This window comes from Sus scrofa, chromosome 18 (assembly GCF_054392235.1).
Source record: "Sus scrofa isolate SSC_HxYL_T2T_F1_AM1 chromosome 18, Sscrofa_HxYL_maternal_Yorkshire_Landrace_v2.0, whole genome shotgun sequence".
In the NCBI taxonomy this organism is placed as follows: Eukaryota; Metazoa; Chordata; class Mammalia; order Artiodactyla; family Suidae; genus Sus; species Sus scrofa.
The window spans coordinates 55,964,174-55,983,364 of NC_139400.1; the positions used below are offsets into that span (position 1 = coordinate 55,964,174).

At 43.0% G+C, this 19,191-nt stretch overlaps 1 long non-coding RNA gene across 2 annotated transcripts in view; it reads right to left on the reverse strand.

Annotated features, from left to right (window-relative positions):
• The window catches only part of LOC102165006 (uncharacterized), a 307,376-nt gene extending 290,982 nt beyond the window's left edge, over window positions 1-16,394 (reverse strand). Inside the window, exons 1-2 of one of the 2 annotated variants that reach the window (XR_014834123.1) lie at window positions 16,179-16,394; window positions 15,307-15,499 (exon numbers count right to left, since the gene is read on the reverse strand). This is a non-coding gene — a long non-coding RNA (uncharacterized LOC102165006). The remainder of the gene's footprint in view (window positions 1-15,306; window positions 15,500-16,178) is intronic. The other variant, XR_014834126.1, reaches the window with a different exon arrangement.
• Between the last annotated feature and the right edge of the window lie 2,797 nt (window positions 16,395-19,191).

Consider the following 19,191-nt stretch of genomic DNA (forward strand, 5'->3'; position numbering starts at 1 on the left):
AAAAGCGAGCCACAAATGTTAAACAGCACTGGACAAACATAGACTTTTTTTTGTTCAACTGAGGACCCTGAAAAAGAAAATCAGAAAAACCCAAATCTTAAGTGATCTTCTTCATTATGGTGAATTTCAGGTAATTTATAAAAATAGAAGGGAAATCAGGGTTCCTGTCGTGCCTCAGCGGCTAACGAACCTGACCTGCATCCAAGAGGATCCCTGTCCTTGTTCAGTGGGTTAAGAACCTGGCGTTACCGTGAGCTGAGGTGTAGGTCGCAGAGGCGGCTCGGATCCCACGGTGCTGTGGCCCTGGCATAGGCTGGCAGCTGTAGCTCCGATTAGACCCCTAGCCTGGGAACCTCCATATGCTGCAGGTGTGGCCCTAAAAAGAGAGAAAGACAAAAATAAAAATAAAAAATAAAAAAACAGAAGGGAAAGCTTGGGAAAATTTGCCCCAGAGGCCCAGAAGTTACAAGATCTGCTCTCAACCCTTTCTACCCAGCAGCAGCTCTTTGTGGAGCCTTGGCTGCCTAGGTCATGTCACACCCAAGCCATTTCTTGATTTGCTGGTCACAGTAGGAGGGGAGCTCCAGGCTCAGGCTCTGCTGCGTACTGTCCCGTCATTGCACAATGGCTGCTCTTTTCCTTTCGGCGCCAGCAGCTCCTCTCACTCCCAAACACAAGGCAAAGAATGCAAAACATCAAAGCCAGGTCTAAATTTTGTCAACTAGATTTGATTATTCTTTCAAACACTGAGACAGACCTCTAGTCTCAACAAAAGTTGTCAGGAGCTGAGTCGAACAGCTAAGGACAAAAATTGCCCCCATTTATAAGAGATAAAGTCAAAACTCTTATCATTTCTCCTTGAAGCAAATGTGTGTGTTTACCAACACACACATACATTAATGTTTCCAGTTTCCTTGTTAAAGAAGAAAATGTCTAATTTACATGTAGAGTCCACAAATTATAGCCATACCACACAAAGAAGCAGATGAAGATCGTGATTGAGATTCCAAAATTTCCGCCCGGATTTCTCCATCCTTAGAATTAGCCACTGTATAAATCAAACTGACATATTAACATCTGATGTCGAAACCAATAGGCCACATCTGTGAAAAGTATCAAAAACATAAAGAACTGCATCCTTCCCGTTCCTTTGAAAAAACGCCACCCCTTCCACTGTCCCTACCACCATTTCCACCATTGTACCTTAAAATATCCTGTCGAAGAAAATGTGACTTTTCCTATGCATATTGGTATAAACAATGGGCAATTTTTCTTTCCACTTGGTTGTGTAGAAAACTAGGAATTAACATTATTTTCCACAGTAGATCTGAATGAAACCTTGGCTGTTACTAGGAGACAGCTATTACTGAAACACACAGGTGTATATTGCCGACCAGTAACCTAACAGAGATGAAAATCTCTCATTTCTTAAGAGCATTTCTGTTTCTGGTAACCTGGGGTAACACATCTCAGAGTTGAAAGGCACAGACTACCAAGTTAGGAGATGTGAGAGTTGCCTCCTACACTTATGACTCTGGGCCTTGGGTTTTCTCTAAGAAGCTCCAAGCACAAACACTTACGCTGTTTTTCCCGTATGAGGGCAACGCTAGTGACCCACTGTCCCTGGAACATGTGTTCTGAGCTTTTTTCCCTGGTCATGGCGATGGATTTACAACTGTAAAATGTTTAGAGCTGAAAGAATTCCATAGACCTTCTCGGCAAAATTTATTTACAACGAGGTAATCTGAGCGGTGAAGAGTATAAATGACCTCTTCAAGGTCATACACTTGTGGACAAGCCACCTTGGTCTCCTGATGCTCAACCTCATTCTTCCTCTCCTCCTTGCTTCTGAAAAGCTGAATCAGCTGTACATTTGCAAGGTGTCTTTGGTGACCCAGCATACACTTGCTGAGTGGGTGATGCGGATGGGAGGCTGAACCAAACCTTAGTCTTCCTGAAGCCCACTGGCCCCTACAGGGCTTATCCATGGCTCACCTCCAACTGCTGGAACCAAACGACTATAACACGTTGCACATGGTATGAACTCAATTACATATTTTTCCAGTGGGAAAAAAAGCTAGTGAGCCCATATGATAGAACCAGTTGTTTATTTTGTGGTTATAAAGAGGCAAATGAATTTCATTGTAGTACACTGCAGAAACCATTATTGATTCCCCAAATCAGGAGGCTCTGAGTCATCACCAACCTCAGGGGCACAGTGACCCTCACTCTTTTATCACACAGCTACGGTTCAAGTGTTGCAGAAGAATTTAATAAAGTGCTTGTTGAATGGAATTGGGATTTGGAATCAAAAACATTGGAGAACCTTTAATATCGTGCTCTAATTCTATTTGGGAAGTACAGACTCAGAAAACCAATGGCATTAGCCAAGTTGTCTCTGATTTCAGCTGCAGATCTCTCCACCACTACAGGCTGCCTCCGACACACTGTAAGGCTTCTGCCCATGAAATTAGATCTCTACAACATAGAACCAATTTGTAGAGTTCAATTTTCCACTCATAGCCCCTCAAAAATATACCAGCTAATTTAATTAAGATCAGAAATTTAGTCAGTTAGTTGGTCCTACACCATTGGTAGGCTATTAACCGTGAGATTTCAGTCTATATGCTTTGTCGATCAGCTATGTCAACTGAATATTCCTTCCTTCCATCTGACTTGGATAGGTGATCTAATTCAAAACCCCTCAGTAGGTACCTGTGTGCCCTCTGAACACCCAGGAAAATCTTTTTTTTTTTTTTTTGTCTTTTTCAGGGCCGCACCCACAGTATATGGAGGTTCCCAGGCTAGGGGTCTAATCGGAGCAGCAGCCGCCCACCTACACCAGAGCCACAGCAACGTGGGATCCAAGCCACATCTGCAACCTACACCACAGCTCACGGCAATGCCGGATCCTCAACCCGCTGAGCGAGGCCAGGGATCAAACCTGCCACCCCATGGTTCCTAGTTGGATTCGTTAATCACTGAGCCACAACAGGAACTCCAACCCAGGAAAATCTTTCATCTGAAAATTCGTCAAATGCTTCATTTGGTAGACTTACTGCCATACCAAAAGACTTCCACTGTTGACTCCACTTGACCTCAGCCCTCTCTCTGAAAGGACAATCCTTTCTGACCTGCACACAAGTACTGCCAGCCAGATCACCCCAGTCAACCTGGTGGTCCAGGAAATGACATGTCACATCCAGATTGCTCTCATAATCCACTGGTTCCACTTGTTAGCTGGCTTTCCAGAAAAGAAAGAAAAAAAAGGGAGGGAGAGAGGGAGGGAAGGGAGGGAGGGAGGTAGGGGGGAGAGGAAAAAACCCTAAGGAAACACAGTCACATAGGAAATGGCATCCTCTGGTTTCAGAAAATGTTGGCAGTGTGGGGTCAGCAATCTGGGTTGCAGTGCCAACTCTTATCAGGTAGTAATTAACAAACAATAACAATAATAAGCAGGATGAGAGTAATGACAGCTGGCTTCATTTAATGGGTACTTATGATATATGCCAGGCTACATTCTTAGGGCTTTACATGTATAATCTCATTTCATATTTCCAGTGTAAGCAAATTGGTCAGACTATCTTCTGTTTCCAAGGTTTTGATGTTCAGATCTGTTATACTGAGATAAGTAGTACCATAGGGTCATTGTGAAAATTAGATAACAGAAACAAGTGCAATTATTAAACTCTGAAGTTACTTATAAATATTCCTTTTTATTCTTATTATTACGGAGGTTCCATTATTTCCAAGAACATTCAAGTAAAAAGTCCCCAAGCCACAGCCAAGTCCTGATCTAGTGTAGATAACCCCAGCAGTGAACCCTGTACCCTCAAACACAAAGCAAGGCTCCGAAGAACCAGCTTCATCTTTCACAAAAAAAAAAATTTTTGGTATTAAAAGGAAGCATTTTACTATATAATAGGAGTTAAAGCTTCTGAAAATCTTTATCAAAAAAGAAAGAGAACACCACCACCACCACCATCCTGGGCACAATGAGAAAGCTTTACAATCAAAAGCACCGTTTCCTTTTCCATCTTTCACAAAATTTAACAGAAGTTTCTACGCTAAGTGAATGCCAACATGAAGCCTGGAGAGTTGACCTCTCCCTCCCCTCCCAATAAGGCAGGGTCGTGGTTAAAATAATCTGCACGTGTTTTGACACCTCCCCTCCCCTGCCTAGATGTTTCCATGAAACCAGAGGGGCGGCCAGCATTTTAGAAAGCCTTGCTCTCTGGAAACTTTCCCAGGCTGAAGAGGCCCCTGGAAACCTGCTCCCTCCCACAGGGCCCCTCCAGCAAGAAAGGGCATCTAAAAGGGGCGTCAGGCCTCTCTCTGGGCTGCTTGCTCCAGAACTGAATACCCCGTAAGAGCAGATTTGGTTTTGACACGCTTCTAATGGTTGTCCTTCCAGCTAGTCAGGGTTTTAAGTGTTTCCCCAGTATTTATTTTTTAAAATGATGCCCTGTACCTTCAAGAACTGAATTTCACTTTCGCATTTTCCACTTTCGTCTCCCAGTACTAACTCCCCGGAACAGTGCCAAGGCGAGTGGCGAGGCTGTGCCTGGGTACCGGGCACTGCACTGTGCTCTCAAAGGGGGGAATGCCTTCCCCATGGCCCACACCTCTAGAGCTTGGGAGAGTACAGCCTTCAGGTAAAATGATTTACTTTCAGGTAAAATGATTTACTTCAAGGCAGCAAGCTCTACGTTCTACTCAGTGGGATTTTCAAGCGGCCCTGTCGCCAGAGCCTTAAAACAGTAGATGCCGTCGGCTGTGAGAGAAAACCAAGTACTGGTGCCTCCGGCCAGTGAGGAAAACACCACCAAGCAGCCTCCCTGACCACCACGCTACTGACAGGACGCAGCCCTTAGAGAAAAACGGGCTCTGGGTTTGAATTCCACTTTTACTACTTAACTAGCTATAATCTCTCTGGGCCTGAGTTTCCCAACTTCCAGAATATCAATAATGATCACTTTATAAAAGGATCATGAGGAATAAATATATATATAAATAATGAATGTAAAATTTATCTGGACTATTCGGTAAATACTGGTGCTGCTCTACCGTCAGGATTAGGTTTTTGTGGCTGCTATGACACATTACCACAGACTAGGTAGGTAGCTTAAAGCAACAGAAATTTATTCTCTCAGTGTTGGAGGCCAGAAGTCTAAAACAGGAGGTAAGCAGGGTTGGTCCCTTCCAGAGGCCCTGAGGGAAAATCCGCTCTGTGCCTCTCTTCTAGGCTCTGATCACTGCTGGCACGTCTTGGTGTCCTTGGCTTAGAGCTGCTATCTTCTCCAATCTCTGCCGAGTCTTCATGTGACCCTCTCCTCTGTCTCCTGCCCTTTTCTTTTCTTCTAAGCACAGATGTCAGTGGATCTAGGGCCTAATCCGACACGATCTCATCTCGAGAGCCTCACCTTAGTTATACCTGCAAACCGTAATTTGGTCATAGCCAATAAGGGCAGGTCTGGATTCACAATTTCCAGGTGGATATACCTTTCCCGTGGGCCACAGTCAACCCACCACACCCTCCTTCCAAATAAAAAAGTCAATTCAGGTCACAGAAGCCTCAAACTTATTCTCCCTGTCTGAAGTAGAACACAGGTCAGCTTTTCTCCACAAATTTCTTCAGTCGCTATTCCTTCTGATCAGGCTCGTCACAGACATGCACTTGTCCTCTTCCTGTCATGGGGCTCACTGGCTTGCAGAGGACCCAGGGGCATACGTGAAGGGATGCGTGTGGTAGGACTTCAGATGGAACAAACAGAAATGTCCTAGCTCAACCCTTCCTGTCCTTGATGAGGTAACAGAGACCTGAGAAGGAATGCTTTGTCCAGGTACCTCAGGGAACACGATGGCAGGGCCCCCAGAGTCAGGCACCCGGCCCAGAGCCCTGCCTCTCTTCCCTGTCACCTCCCACCATGTTACCCTCCTGCCACACCCTACAACTATAAGGCCATGCCCAGCATTCTACAAGTTCACCTAGGAGAAGCCAACCTGTGTCACAGCTGACTCTATACCCTTGAGTAATCCTAAAGGTCACCCCAGTTCTAGTCCATAAAATTAAGATGTAAGCAGCAAAAGTCAGACCTTCCAGGATGCTAATCAACCATGTATGTGCTGTTTTACATTTTGGAGTACGTGGAGAAAGTTTGGAAAATGTTTCCCATCCGACATAAGGGCAGAAGAATCTTATAACTTCATGCGAATCTTTGATTATACAAATAATCTCATATTCTGAAGATCTGCCTGATACATCAACTGCTTAGAATTCAAATATTCCATTTTCTAGGATCACTATTAACTATAACGAATAAGTTCCCAGGCTAAAGCATACAAAATAATACAATTACAACAAAAAAGAAATCAATATTAATATTAACAATATAAGCAATTAAAAAAAAACAACTTGAATTAGAAAGTTAATTCTTTTATTAATTTGCCTAGAATTTCAGCTTGAGGAAAAATAGGTTTAATAAAGGGAAATGAGTAGGTAGAAAGGAGATTTCAGAAAAGCAGATGAGGGCTTCTGGGTATTTTCGAGGACATTAAAGGTCAATTATATTTAATTCCTTTTTGAATTTATGGATTTTTCCCAAAAGGAAAAATATTTTATAGCTCTTTACATCTTTCAAACTGCTTTCAATGCAAACTTTCGTGTGCAAGAGCAGAGAGATGAGTGGAGATTTTATTAGGCAACCACACCAGATGAATTGATGAATTCCAGCAACTGATAAATTAGCAATATGGAAGAAGTTATTACAGGTCTCTCTCAACTCTCACTACTCAGAGTGTGGGAAGGAGATTCAGCATCAGCAGGAACCTTGGTAGAAAAGCAGGATCTCATCCTGACCTCAGACCTACAGGAATCAGAATCTGCATTTCAACAAGACCCCCAAGAAGATTCGGTGCACATCAGCATCCGAGAAGCAGCGAGGGACTCTGCCAGGGAACAGTGGTGTCTTTACGAAATAAAATAAAATGGTTAACCCAGCGAAAATACGTGTAAAAAACACATCTTTGATTTTTAGTTTCAGCAATGTTGAATTGGATCCTCTTTCTCTTTACAAAACAGTGATGGTGGATAAATAACAATAATTTTTTAAAGTCAAACTCAAAAGACAGACAGAGGCATTTTCTGGTTTCCAAAAAAAACTATGAAGGAACTCAAACAACATAAGCAGTGCAGCAAAACCCTAAAAGACAGCAGACTTGGTTGCAGGCCCTAACAGCAAGGGACCAGAGTCATAAAATCCCATTGAAAATCAGAGATGAGGGTTTGGATGCATGTGAAGTGCGATGCTAGAGCTCAGAATCCTATATAAACCCTCCCTCCTTTGTGTAAGGGGAATGGGAGAACTTTCCAAAGGGGCTGGCTAAGAAGCAAAGAAGCGTCAGGTCTGGTGGGCCCACAAGCTCTAGTTTGTGCCATGTATGGAGTCCTAAGGAATACTGTGCACATGATGCTGGAATCTCCAACTGAGAAATTACTGTGGGATCGCTACTTCCCAGACAAGTGAAATCCTTGAGACACCCGGCCATGGCAAACAAAATCTTTCTGCAGATCCACCCACAAATCAGAGCACATATGACTCATGCATTATGATAATAAACCCAGCTAAGAATAAGCCCACGGGCACAAATTAAAACAACGAAAGAAAAGAATTTACTACAAGAGGGCATTATAGGTACTATGAGCAGTGGATTTAGCATGCCTCAGAACACAAAAGTAATAGAACTATTCCAAAGAGACTCTCATTTTATTTAAACCTTAAGGCAATTTACCAGATAAGAAAACTGAAGCTAACAGGTAATCTACAGACTAGGTTACTAAAGTTCAGAGAGTCTAAGTTCTTTTTTTTTTTATAAATTTATCATCTCAACTATTTTCTTTTTTTTTTTTTTGCCCCACCTGCAGCATGTGGAAGTTCCTGGGCCAGGGACTGAACCCACACCTCAGCAGCAGCTGCTGCAGTGATGCCAGCTTCTTAACCTGCTGCGCCACAAGAGAACTCCCGAGTCTAAGTTCTAATAAGAATTGAGAGCTTATCCAGCCCCAGTACTTTTTCTAACACATTATCGCTGTTCCTAATAAATGTATGACTAACTCATACCTGCTAGTTAGATCAATTCTTTGATTCATTTAAAACAGAAAGAGAAGTAATTTTCTTAGATTGAGAAGAGAGAATACTGATTCAGTTGATTTGATCTTAAGCAGTCCTTTGTTCTACACAACAAAGGAAGGAAGGGGGTAGGTATCTTTGTAAACTCAAGAATTTTTACTAGGAGAAAAGGAAGTGACAACGTAAGAAGTCTGAGGCAGCTGGATAAAACGGGAGGTTAACAGGGAAATATCCATCTGGGAGTTCCAGAATGTTCAGAAGACAAGGACTTATACCTTTGTCTTTATGTTTCAAAGGCAGGATGTCAGACAATCACTAGAACTTGAGCCAGGACCAGCTTTTGCTCTTAACTCAGAGCATCATCATGGCATCCCCGAAAGGCTCCTTTAAGTTGCAGCTTCCAACCCACAAACCCCCATGCAGAGGGCTAAGGAAATGGTGTATAGTTCAGGCATTGCAGCAAAGCCATAATTTCTTATCTCTTACCCCTTCACTAAATTACAATTAAATTCCATCATTCAAAACTGCCTGATCTTGAGCCAGATGCATATATCACAAGAAGGCATTAAAATCTGACCTTTTATATCCCCAATAAGAAATGTCATGAGTCCATCACAGAAACATAACTCCCTTTCAAATTAGAGCTAAGAAAGATTTGAACTTCAAAGGAGAACTCTTCAATTACAGGTGAATCAGAGGACTTTTCTAGTAACCTCTTAAAATGCGAATTCCAAACAAAAAATGAGATAACTTTTGTGTTTCAGAACAAAAAATTTAAATGAATAAATAGCTGGATGTGGGAAAAAATGTTACATACAAATGTGAAAAAGGACCGCATTAATCCATCTCTTTGAAGTTGGTTCTAAGATCATTAGCAACTTGAAAATCATTTCAGCAGAGGCCCTCAAACCCAAAACAATTATCCACTGGCTCTTTTACTGGCTAAGATTTACATCTAGTGGCTTTATCAGTTATCGAAACCAGAGAGACTGCAAAGAATACTGTGGGGCATGGTGACTTCAGAGCTTGCTCTTGGAATATTTATCATTTTAGCTCCGTAAATAGCTCGTCCTTTGCCAGCAGGAAGATAAGCCGACAGCCTTATCGGTCTTGGTACTTTCAAAAGGGTTTCACCCCACAGCACCCTGCAGAACATCCATTTTCCCTCCGATGACCATCCATGCCTGGAAACTAAGTATTTAGATCTTTGTAAAGAAGAGTCACTTAAATAAGAAAGAAAAAATTTAACTGAAGAGTAATAAGAGGAAAGAAGGGGAGAGGGAGCAACCAGAGACAGATTTAAGCGAAAAGGAAAGAGCTCCCACTGGGTTAAGGATCTGATTGTAGTGGCTTGGGTGGCTGCAAAGGTGCAGGTTCAATCCTCAGCCTGGCACAGTGAGTTAAGTAAGGATCTGGTGTTGCCCCAGCTGCAGTGTAGGTCACAGCTGTGGTGTAGGTCACAGCTGCAGCTCACATTCAATCCCTGGCCCGGGAACTTCCATACACTTCAGATACAAGCTCCCCCCCCCCCAAAAAAAAAGCAATGGCACCTTGGCTCTCTTGGAGACTGAGGGGAGATGGCTATAAGGCAACTGTAACTGAGGCGTGTAGACTGAGGCCATACACAGGTACTTTCACCTCCATCGACACAAAAGCCAACTTGGTGTCCGAGGGAAGGCAATGACAAAGCAGGATGGCTTTCCCAACAATCACGCATGTCTTCACTTAATAAACAGTTATTGAGTTTCCACTGTGTATACATATACGCCAGAGATATATCATGAGTCTAAGCAGAAGGAAAAGGGATAATAAAGCATATGATAGGTAGAAAACACAAGCCAAAATAAAATAACACTAATTCAAAAGAAGAAACTATGCCAATTGTGGGACTTTGCAGCCTCACACAGAAAACAGAATCTGAGGAGTTCCCGTCGTGGCGCAGTGCTTAACGAATCCAACTAGGAACCATGAGGTTGCGGTTCGGTCCCTGGCCTTGCTCAGCGGGTTAAGGATCCGGCATTGCCGTGAGCTGTGGTGTAGGTTGCAGACGCAGCTCGGATCCCACATTGCCATGGCTCTGGCATAGGCTGGTGGCTACAGTTCCGATTAGAACCCTAGGCTGGGAACCTCCATGTGCCATGGGAGTGGCCCTAGAATGGCAAAAAGACACACACACACACACACACACACACACACACACACACAAAATAGTATTTGAATTGGGCCTTAAAGAAACAGTAAGATTTGGATGCCAATCAAAACTACTATGAGATATCACCTTACACCAGCGAGAATGGCCATCATCAAAAAGTCTACAAATAATAAATGCTGGTGAGGGTACGGAGAAAAGGGAAGGAACCCTCTTACGCTGTTGGGGAGAATGAAAATTAGTGCAACCACTATGGAAAACAGTATGGAGGTTCCTCAAAAAACTAAAAATAAAACTACCATGTGATCCAGCAATTCCTCTCCTGGGCATCTATCTGGAGAAAACCATAATTCAAAAAGATATGTGTACCCCCAGTGTTCATTGCGGCACGACTCACAATAGCCAAGACATGGAAGAAACCTAAACGTTGACAGAGGAGTGAATAAAGAAGATGTGGTACAACATAAATACAATGGAATGTTTCTCAGCCATCAAAAAGAATGAAATAATGCCTATTGCAGCAACATGGACGGACCTAGAAATCATCATACTAAGTGAAGTTAGTGAAAGACAAACATCATCTGATATCACTTACATGTGGAATCCTTAAAAAGAATACAAATGAGCTTGTTTGCAGAACAGAAACAGACTCACAGACTTTGACACTTTTATGGTTACCAAAAGGGACAGACCTGGCAGGGTGGGGTGGAGTGGACTGGGGTTTGGCATTGGCATATGCTCACTGAGGTATATGCAATGATTGGCCCCTAGGGACCTGCTGTATAGCACAGAGAACTCTGCCCAATATTCTGTGATCATCTGTGTGGGAAAAGAATCTGAATGAGAATGGAAGAGTTCCAATTGTGGCTCAGTGGTAATGAACCTGACTAGTATCCATGAGGACTCAGTTTGATCCCTGGTCTTGCATAATGGTTTAAGGATCCTGCCTTGTGGTGAGCTGCGGTGTAGGTTGCAGATGCGGCTCAGACCTGGTGCTGCTGTGGCTGTGGTGTATGCTGGCAGCTAAAGCTCTGATTTGACAAGACAAAAGCCATCTTTATTATTCCACAACTTGTAAACAGATTAGCTCTTATTCTCAACACCACATATTTGAGCTGTAAAGGAATATTTTTCACAGTTCTTTAACAGCAACTCCCATAGCAAATAAAAAAAAAGCAATCCTACATATAAAATACAAACATAAAAGAATAATATTGTGCTATTCTTCATTTGAAGTTAATCACCTATAAGTCTGAGTTGTTTTTTTTTCCAGCAGTCAAGATTGAGTTTGCACCAAATATCTCTTTGCCTAGTCCCCTTGGTAACCAGAAGCATTACGTCTGCAAAGACAGGGGCAAAGACAGGGTAAGTGGACCAGGACACAGATCAGGGCCACACACATGGGTCAAGTCCACAGCCTGGGCTTTACAGCCACTGCAGAATTTTTCCACAAATTGTGATCGTTGGAATTCTGCCAACATCAGCCCTCAGTTTATAATGATCCAGTGCTCAAGAGTTTCTGCATTGCTAAATGTTTGTGGGGCTCAGAAATCAATATCTAATCACACTTAGCTGGAACCTGATATTCTGTACACTCAGCAGTGTAGGCTGCTGGTTGCTGTGTATATAAAGGGTAACATGGGAAGCAGACCGTTTGTTGGAATAAATTGCATTAAAAATATCACTACTCTGGTGCAAATCACTGTTAATGACATTTATTGAGTGCTCATTTTGCGAGAGTCCCACTCTCCCAGTTGAGTCTTAAGGTGATACAAAGAAAACAGAGGACACATTTTTTTGAACCTAGAAGCTAATGCTGTTTTTCTCAGTCCTTCACTAGGATCATAACGGCTAGATTATTTCTCAAAATCTGTCAGCTTTAAAATCCTGAGGAATGGGAATATCAGCGTTATGGAATCACTGGCTGCACTTGGTTTCCTGGTAGAGCCTGCTCCTCTTTCAGCCAGGAGCACATGGAGAAACCAACCGGGCCTTTCAGTAAGCTGTTATAGGGTCCCAGGTGTAGCCAAGTCCTTAACTGCATAATTCACACTAAGCTCACAACCACATCCCTAACGAAATGTCTAGTAGCAGCAGTGATGTCCCTTCAGTTTTTCATAGGCTGGCTCTACTGTCACCTAAGAAAAGGATGTGTGTAATGCTTCCTAGATGAGCGCTTCTCAAGCTTGAATGAGCATCTGAATCTCAGCTGGGGGTCTTATTACAATGCAGATTCCAGTTCAGTGGAATCAGATGGGGTCTTGAGATGCTGCATTTCTAACAAGCCCCCAGGCAACATGATGCTGCGGGTCCTCAGATAACACTTTGAGGAACCAGGAGAGAGATTTATGGAGAGAGCTTTACCTGCTTCCAGCAGTGTGCAAAGGAATAAAGACAAAAGTCTCACGTTCTCTATCTTTTCCTCTCTGTCACTCAAGCACTAGAGACTATACGACAATCAAGCCTTACGTATAGCCTTAGGAGGGAGTTCCCTGGTGACCTAGCAGGGAAACTGGCATTGTCGCTGCTGTGGTGCAGCTTCGATCCCTGGTCTGGAACTTCCACTCCACATGCCACAGAGCAAAAAAAAAAGAATACCCTTGGGAACCTCAAAATCCTCCAAGTTGGATAGGCAAATTAAGCTGCAACTGTCGCGTCATATTTAAAACATCAGTCCTGTTTAGAGACACTGACAACCAGAAGACACTGGAAACTGAAAGTTTTGAATCTATCCTCATAGTCATGAATATCAGGTAATCACTTCAAATTCACTGTCTTTTTTTAAACCAAAAAAGAGGGTACATGCTTGTTTTCCTTATAGGTCCTACAAATTCGTTTCTGGACTGAGGGTTTAAGATAGAAAGTTAAAAACTAAATTTTTTCTAAAGCAGCGTGGTTCTGCGGCTACAAACCCAACTAGTATCCATAAGGATGCGGGCTTGATCCCCTGGGCTCAATCAGCAGGTTGGGGATCCGACGTTGCCCTTTGCCATGAGCTGTCTGTCGTGCTGGTCGTGGATGGAGCTCGGATCCCAAGTTGCTGTGGCTGTGGTGTAGGCGGGCAGCTACGGCTCCGATTTGACCCCTAGCCTGGGAACTTCCCTGTGCCACCGCCAGTGGGGCCCTAAAAAAGGAGCTACATGTTAGAAGCATAGGGGTTTCGATTTTTCTAATGTTTTGGTGTGAATTATCTAGATATTTGCCCTAAGGTCAGGCTAAGAACTCATGCTGTTGCTGCGCTGTTGCGTCCACCAAGTCCTTGATGCGCCTTATCCGCCTATCATCGTGGGTCACCCTGTCCCTCAAGGTCCATGATGCTGGCTCAAGCTCCTGTACTCTCCGGAATGCCTGCCCAAGACCTCTTTGCATTCCTGGGAAACTTACGTTCTATGCTCATTTCTATTTCAAATTATACCAGATTCTTGTTCTGTTTTGTACTTTTTAAACTTTTTTTTCTCCTAGATTGTCCCCAATGCAGACCTTTTCCACTTATATAAACCTCTTGTGTTTTAAAAAACTTTTACTGACAGTCATTAAGTGTAGAAACATACTGATGCACTGAAAACAAATTTAGAGTACATATCCCACAGCACTGTCCTAGAAAATTCCATCAATCACCCTCCCTTCGGTATGTCTCTGGACCTTGTGCCTTCTTGCTAATTCTTCCTTGTCCTTCCCAGTTCTGTCTCTATACCACCTCTCCCCCTAAACAGTCCAACTGTCTGTTTATACCCAGTTATGCAGAGCAATTTGGCTCTCTGCATCTACTCCCATACTGTGCCAAGCTCACTTTAGTATTTCCAAAGCCCGTCAGCCTGCTTTCCTTGACAAAACAATCATTAGCAGATTGCTGTCTTTTCTTTAAGGGACACACGTCTTTGTAAACATGTGAAATTTATTTATTTATTTATGCTTTTTTCAGGGCCACCCCCCATGGCATATGGAGGTTCCCAGGCTAGTGCTTGAATCAGAGCTGTAGCCACGGCCTATGCCACAGCCACAGCCATGTCAGATCCAAGCTGCGTCTATGACCTACACCATAGCTCATGGCAACGCCAGATCCTTAACCCACTGATCGAGGCCAGGGATTATGGATGCCAGTCAGATTCGTTTCCGCTGAGCCACAACGGGAACTCCTAGTATGTGAAATTTAAAACAGTGTCTTTTTTTATTAAAAAAAAAAAAGATCTCACTTGGCCTGGTAACTCTGAGGTAGGAAAAGCAAGTATTCATATGGCCATTTAGACAAGGAAACTAAAACCTAGAAAAATCATGCAGTCTCCTAGTTACAGGCAGAACCAGGACGGACACCCAGACATCTTGATTAGATGCCATATTCCTTCTACTGAATCATTTTCTGCTGGATGAGACCAAATACAACATTCTACAGAGTCCAAGAACCCCTTTTCTGGGTCCCAAATTGAATAAATCCAAATTTTGCTACTTAATGACTTCCCCTTGTGGCTCAAGGGTAACAAATCCGATTAGTATTCATGAGGATGTGGGTTCAATCCCTGGCCTTGCTCAGTGGGTTAAGGATCCAGCATTGCCATGAGCTGTCTCAGACGCAGCTCAGATTTGGTGTTGCTGTGGCTGTACTGTAGGCCTGCTACTGTAGCTCCGATTCAACCCCTAGCCTGCGAACTTCCATATGCTTCAGGTGTGGCCCTAAAAAGGCGAAAAAACAAATTTTGCTACTTAACATAAACTACTTGATTATTTCTTAAAAGACTTCTTGTCGGCAGTGATAATAGGTAACTCCACATCCAACTGATTCTACAAAGAGACCAAAAATCAACATTTTTCTCATCCAAATTTTTAGCTGTGACTCCAGGACTGTGGAAGACAGTCGATGAGGCAGGGAATAAGAAAAAATGACTTTATTCTTGATACCTAGTGCTTTTTACACTCCTAAAATCATTATTAGCAAGTGTCTTGAAAAGTACTCCAAAGTAATAAAATAGAAGCCTTAGGCACCACCGCAGCAATATGAAACCATTAAATAGTACTTTAGAATTATTTATTTACCTTCCCAACATTCAAGCCTTCTGAACTGTTTCAAAAATCAGAAAAATCTGAGAATCCTAAGTATAGTGCAGTCTGAGGCTGGTTAACACAGTTGATTCAAACAACATGTTAATGAGCTAAGTCCAGTCTTTGGGTGCTAATTTGCTCGTTCTAATTCCACAGCTGCTTTAACACAAACGTCACAGAGTAGGGCCTGTAGTTGAAACAAAAAGGCAGGCAGTCTATGAGAGAAAGTGACAGTGGCTAGCACAATGGCTCCAATGCTCTTAGTAAACCCACCCAAAATACACACTATTCATCTGCATGTATTACAGAGGAGATCAGTGGACATGGGCACACACTCAGTTTTGGAAATCACGTCTTAAACCTTTGCCTTTTTTCTCTAAATTCATTATGAAAAAGAGAAAAGCAGCCCCTGACATCCAAGAAGCTGCTTTAGTACTATAGCTGAGCCTTGACATTTTCCTGTCGAAAATAAACAATTTCACAGGAAATCTGTGACCAGGATAGAATAAGACAAAAACACAGCTATCCAGTAAACATACCTAAATACAGGCAAAGCATGAACATTTGCCAAACCACAAATACCAGACAGGCCCGCTAATATGAGTGAGTGCTCCTTCTTTCCCGATTACAGCTTTAGCTTCGCCACCCTCTCTACAGGTAGGATCTACAGGGCTACGCCAGCGTAGAGCTGTCGGTGATTTCAGACAGCACCCAATCCAGAATGAACTCCTGTGTCCTTGCATCTCGCCCCAAACTACTCAACCGAAGTTCTACACTAAGTCCTTCCTAACACCCTCTTATGAGACACCCACGCTTCCCCCATGGAGTGCACCCTCCCGCTCTGGGGTGAGTATTAAAACACTTACTCAAATACAGGTGTGTTCCTGTGGGATTTTACTGGAGGGCACTGACAGGAAGCAGGATGGAGGTGAAATGAAGGCTGGAAAAGTAGGACTGCTGAACGTTCTGCCTTTGGGAGAATGTGGTACAATTAATGGTGTGGCAGTTTAAAAAGTGGCTCTGTGGCTATTTTCTTCCAGGTCACCGTTTCGCGACTACATGGAAACCTGACCGCTAGCACTGATCCAATCTATAGGAGTCTGTGTAAATAGCAGCTGTGCAGCTGGACTCTGCCTCCACTCCTCAGAAAGTCGATGTTCTCGCTAGCCCAGATTGGATTTCTGCATATAATCTCCATGCCTTGCATGCTGTGATATATCTTTATACTCAAAGAATTGTACACTTTTCATTTTGAACATGAAATAACATCCAGACTCTCACTGGAAGACTCCTGGCCGACTAGAGCACCACCTGTTCTTGATATTTTTTCACCCAATTAAGCATTTAAATTGTTTCTCATCTAAACTGGATTTGCTTTTATTATTTTTTCCTTGCCATTTTTCTTTGCCACAGCCATCAACAATACCTAGCAAACAACTGCTTAATGTGCTACGGAAACAAAAGTGCGGTTGTGCGGAAGTGGAAACGAGAGGGGATGGGGTGGAGCGGAGAGAAGGCGAGCTGGAACCCGGGGCTGACTTGCATCAGGGGACCTTGGTCAGGTGAGAGAGGATTTGGTTTCCTCCGCCATAAACTGAGGTTAAGATGAGGCCTCTGGACTTTCACAAGGTGAAACCGGCACCATCCTCCTTGCGAACCTTCACTTCCTCTTGGCTCAGAAGAAGAAGAGCTCCTCCTTCATTCCAAGAGTCTCTCTTCCATTTGAGATTTTGAGTTCACCCTTCTTGGCTCAATCAAGATGTTGCTCTTTCCCTTAAATCCCTGAACCCCTTTTTTCCGTTAATTTCTTCCCTTTTTCTACCAAAAGCCCACCACCTATTTATTCACTGTCAAGAACTAACCAATGACTTCTATGGCTTCTGTCTCTGCAATTCAATTAGATTTTCCACTGACTCCATATTCCTTTCTTTGCAGCTAATCCATTTTCAACCACCCCAATTTTCAAGTGATTTGAAAAATAGGTATGAGAGATCTGGTGGTTCAACACAGACTCAAGAAAACATTCTGTTCTTAAAGAACCATGTGTTGCAGATGACCTGTTAAGACAGCAGCACTGTAGTTACATTAATCAATATATACTTAACAAACTTGTTTTAAACAGACCATATTTCTATTTTTCCATGAAATTAATCAGAAGCTTTCATGGAAACCTTTATAAAACACATGATTGCATGAATGTAATTTTTAATTTAATTTGCACTTAATTTAATAGGTTAAATTTTTTTCAACCAAATACTAATTTCTTTTCCTTGGCTTGTGGTTTTTTAAATTTATGATTGATTTTGCCAGACTTGAAAAATACATGAGAGGTCAATCCTCCTCTTAAAAGGACTAGACTAAACTTAAGATTTGTGTCAGTGAAAGACAACAGCAGACCAGGTTTGCAGCTCTCTCTGGAATAGAAAGTACAGAGTTTTGACTATCTTTGCCCCAAAACATCGAGAAACTCAAGGTTTGTCTCCTCTGCTCCCTCATTAAGGAAGCCCTGAACCTGCTCCCCACAAAGCCTCAGGACGAAGGAGTAGGCATTGACAGGCCCAGCAAAGGGGCAGCAGCTTTCAAAGTGCTTTCAGCAAGAGTTCCCACTGTGGTACAGTGGGTTAAGAATCTGACTGCAGCAGGATGGGACACTGCAGAGATGCAGGTTTGATCCCTGCCCCAGTGCAGTCGGTTAAAGGATCCAATCTCTTTATAATACTTTCAAAAAAAAACAAGACCATTCGCAACTTCAGGATAAGAATGTGCTACAAGAGAATATTCTAAAATAAAGAAAAATCAAGCAGAACCACTAAGAGATTATGCCTGCTTTTTGACAGAGTTGGGAGGAAGGATAAAGAGTTTACTTTCGTGTGTCAGAGGAAAGAAAACTTGATGGCATGTGGGAAGGGGGGCCTGTGAAATTAGACAAATGCTAAACAAAGTTGGGACTTAAGCTTTCTCTCTCTCCTCCCCCTTTCTCCCCCAAATTCTGCTGAAACCGTTGGGAGAAGATACTAACTGGCATTTGGGGAGGAGTCAGAGAGTAGCCTCTGCTGCCCTCGTTTCTGGTGGAAGAATTGCGGGCTTAGTAGAAGCTTTTAGGAGAGACAATGGATGGCCTTCAGAAAGCCCCAGCTGTGGCTTAGGTCGCAGCTGTGGCTCAGATTCAGTCCCTGGCCTGGGAACGTCCATATGCCGTAGGTGCAGCCATAAAATAAAAATTAAAAACATAAAATTTTTTAAAAAGTGCTTTCAGTAAATAATCTCATTTTATTCTCATCCCTCTAGGGAAGCAGAAGGGGCAGATAAACAATCCCCCTTCTCTGCCCATAGTCTCCCAGTGTCATATAAAAGATACTCTTCCTCACCTTCATTCATGAATTCGTGCATCCAAAAACATTTATTGTGCACTTACCGCCTGCCAGCAACTGCTCTGGATCGCAAAACGTGATCCTCAGGCCAGCAGCATGAGCAATTCCTGAGAGCTTGTGAGAAATGCACATTTTCAGCCTTAACCTACACCTCCTGAACGAGAAACCCTGGGTGCGAGCCAGCAATCTGTGATTTAGCAAGCCCTCCAGGTGACTCTGATGCCTGCTAAAGTCCGAGAACCAGTGTTCTAGATATGAATGTGAGTGCTACCCATGCCTCAGCCTCAGAAGGTTCTCTAGGTCAGCAGAATAGATGGGCAAGTAAATAAATCACTGGAACATAAGGAACAACACCCGGACTAATACCAACACAGAGCAAAGCAAAGTAAGCCGGCCAATAGCATTCAGAGAAGACCAACTGACTCTAAAGCACTGCACTGTGAAGAATTATGGGGGAAAAAGGAGTAAAACACAGGAAACGCTCTCTAATGCTAGCTAGGCTCTCAGG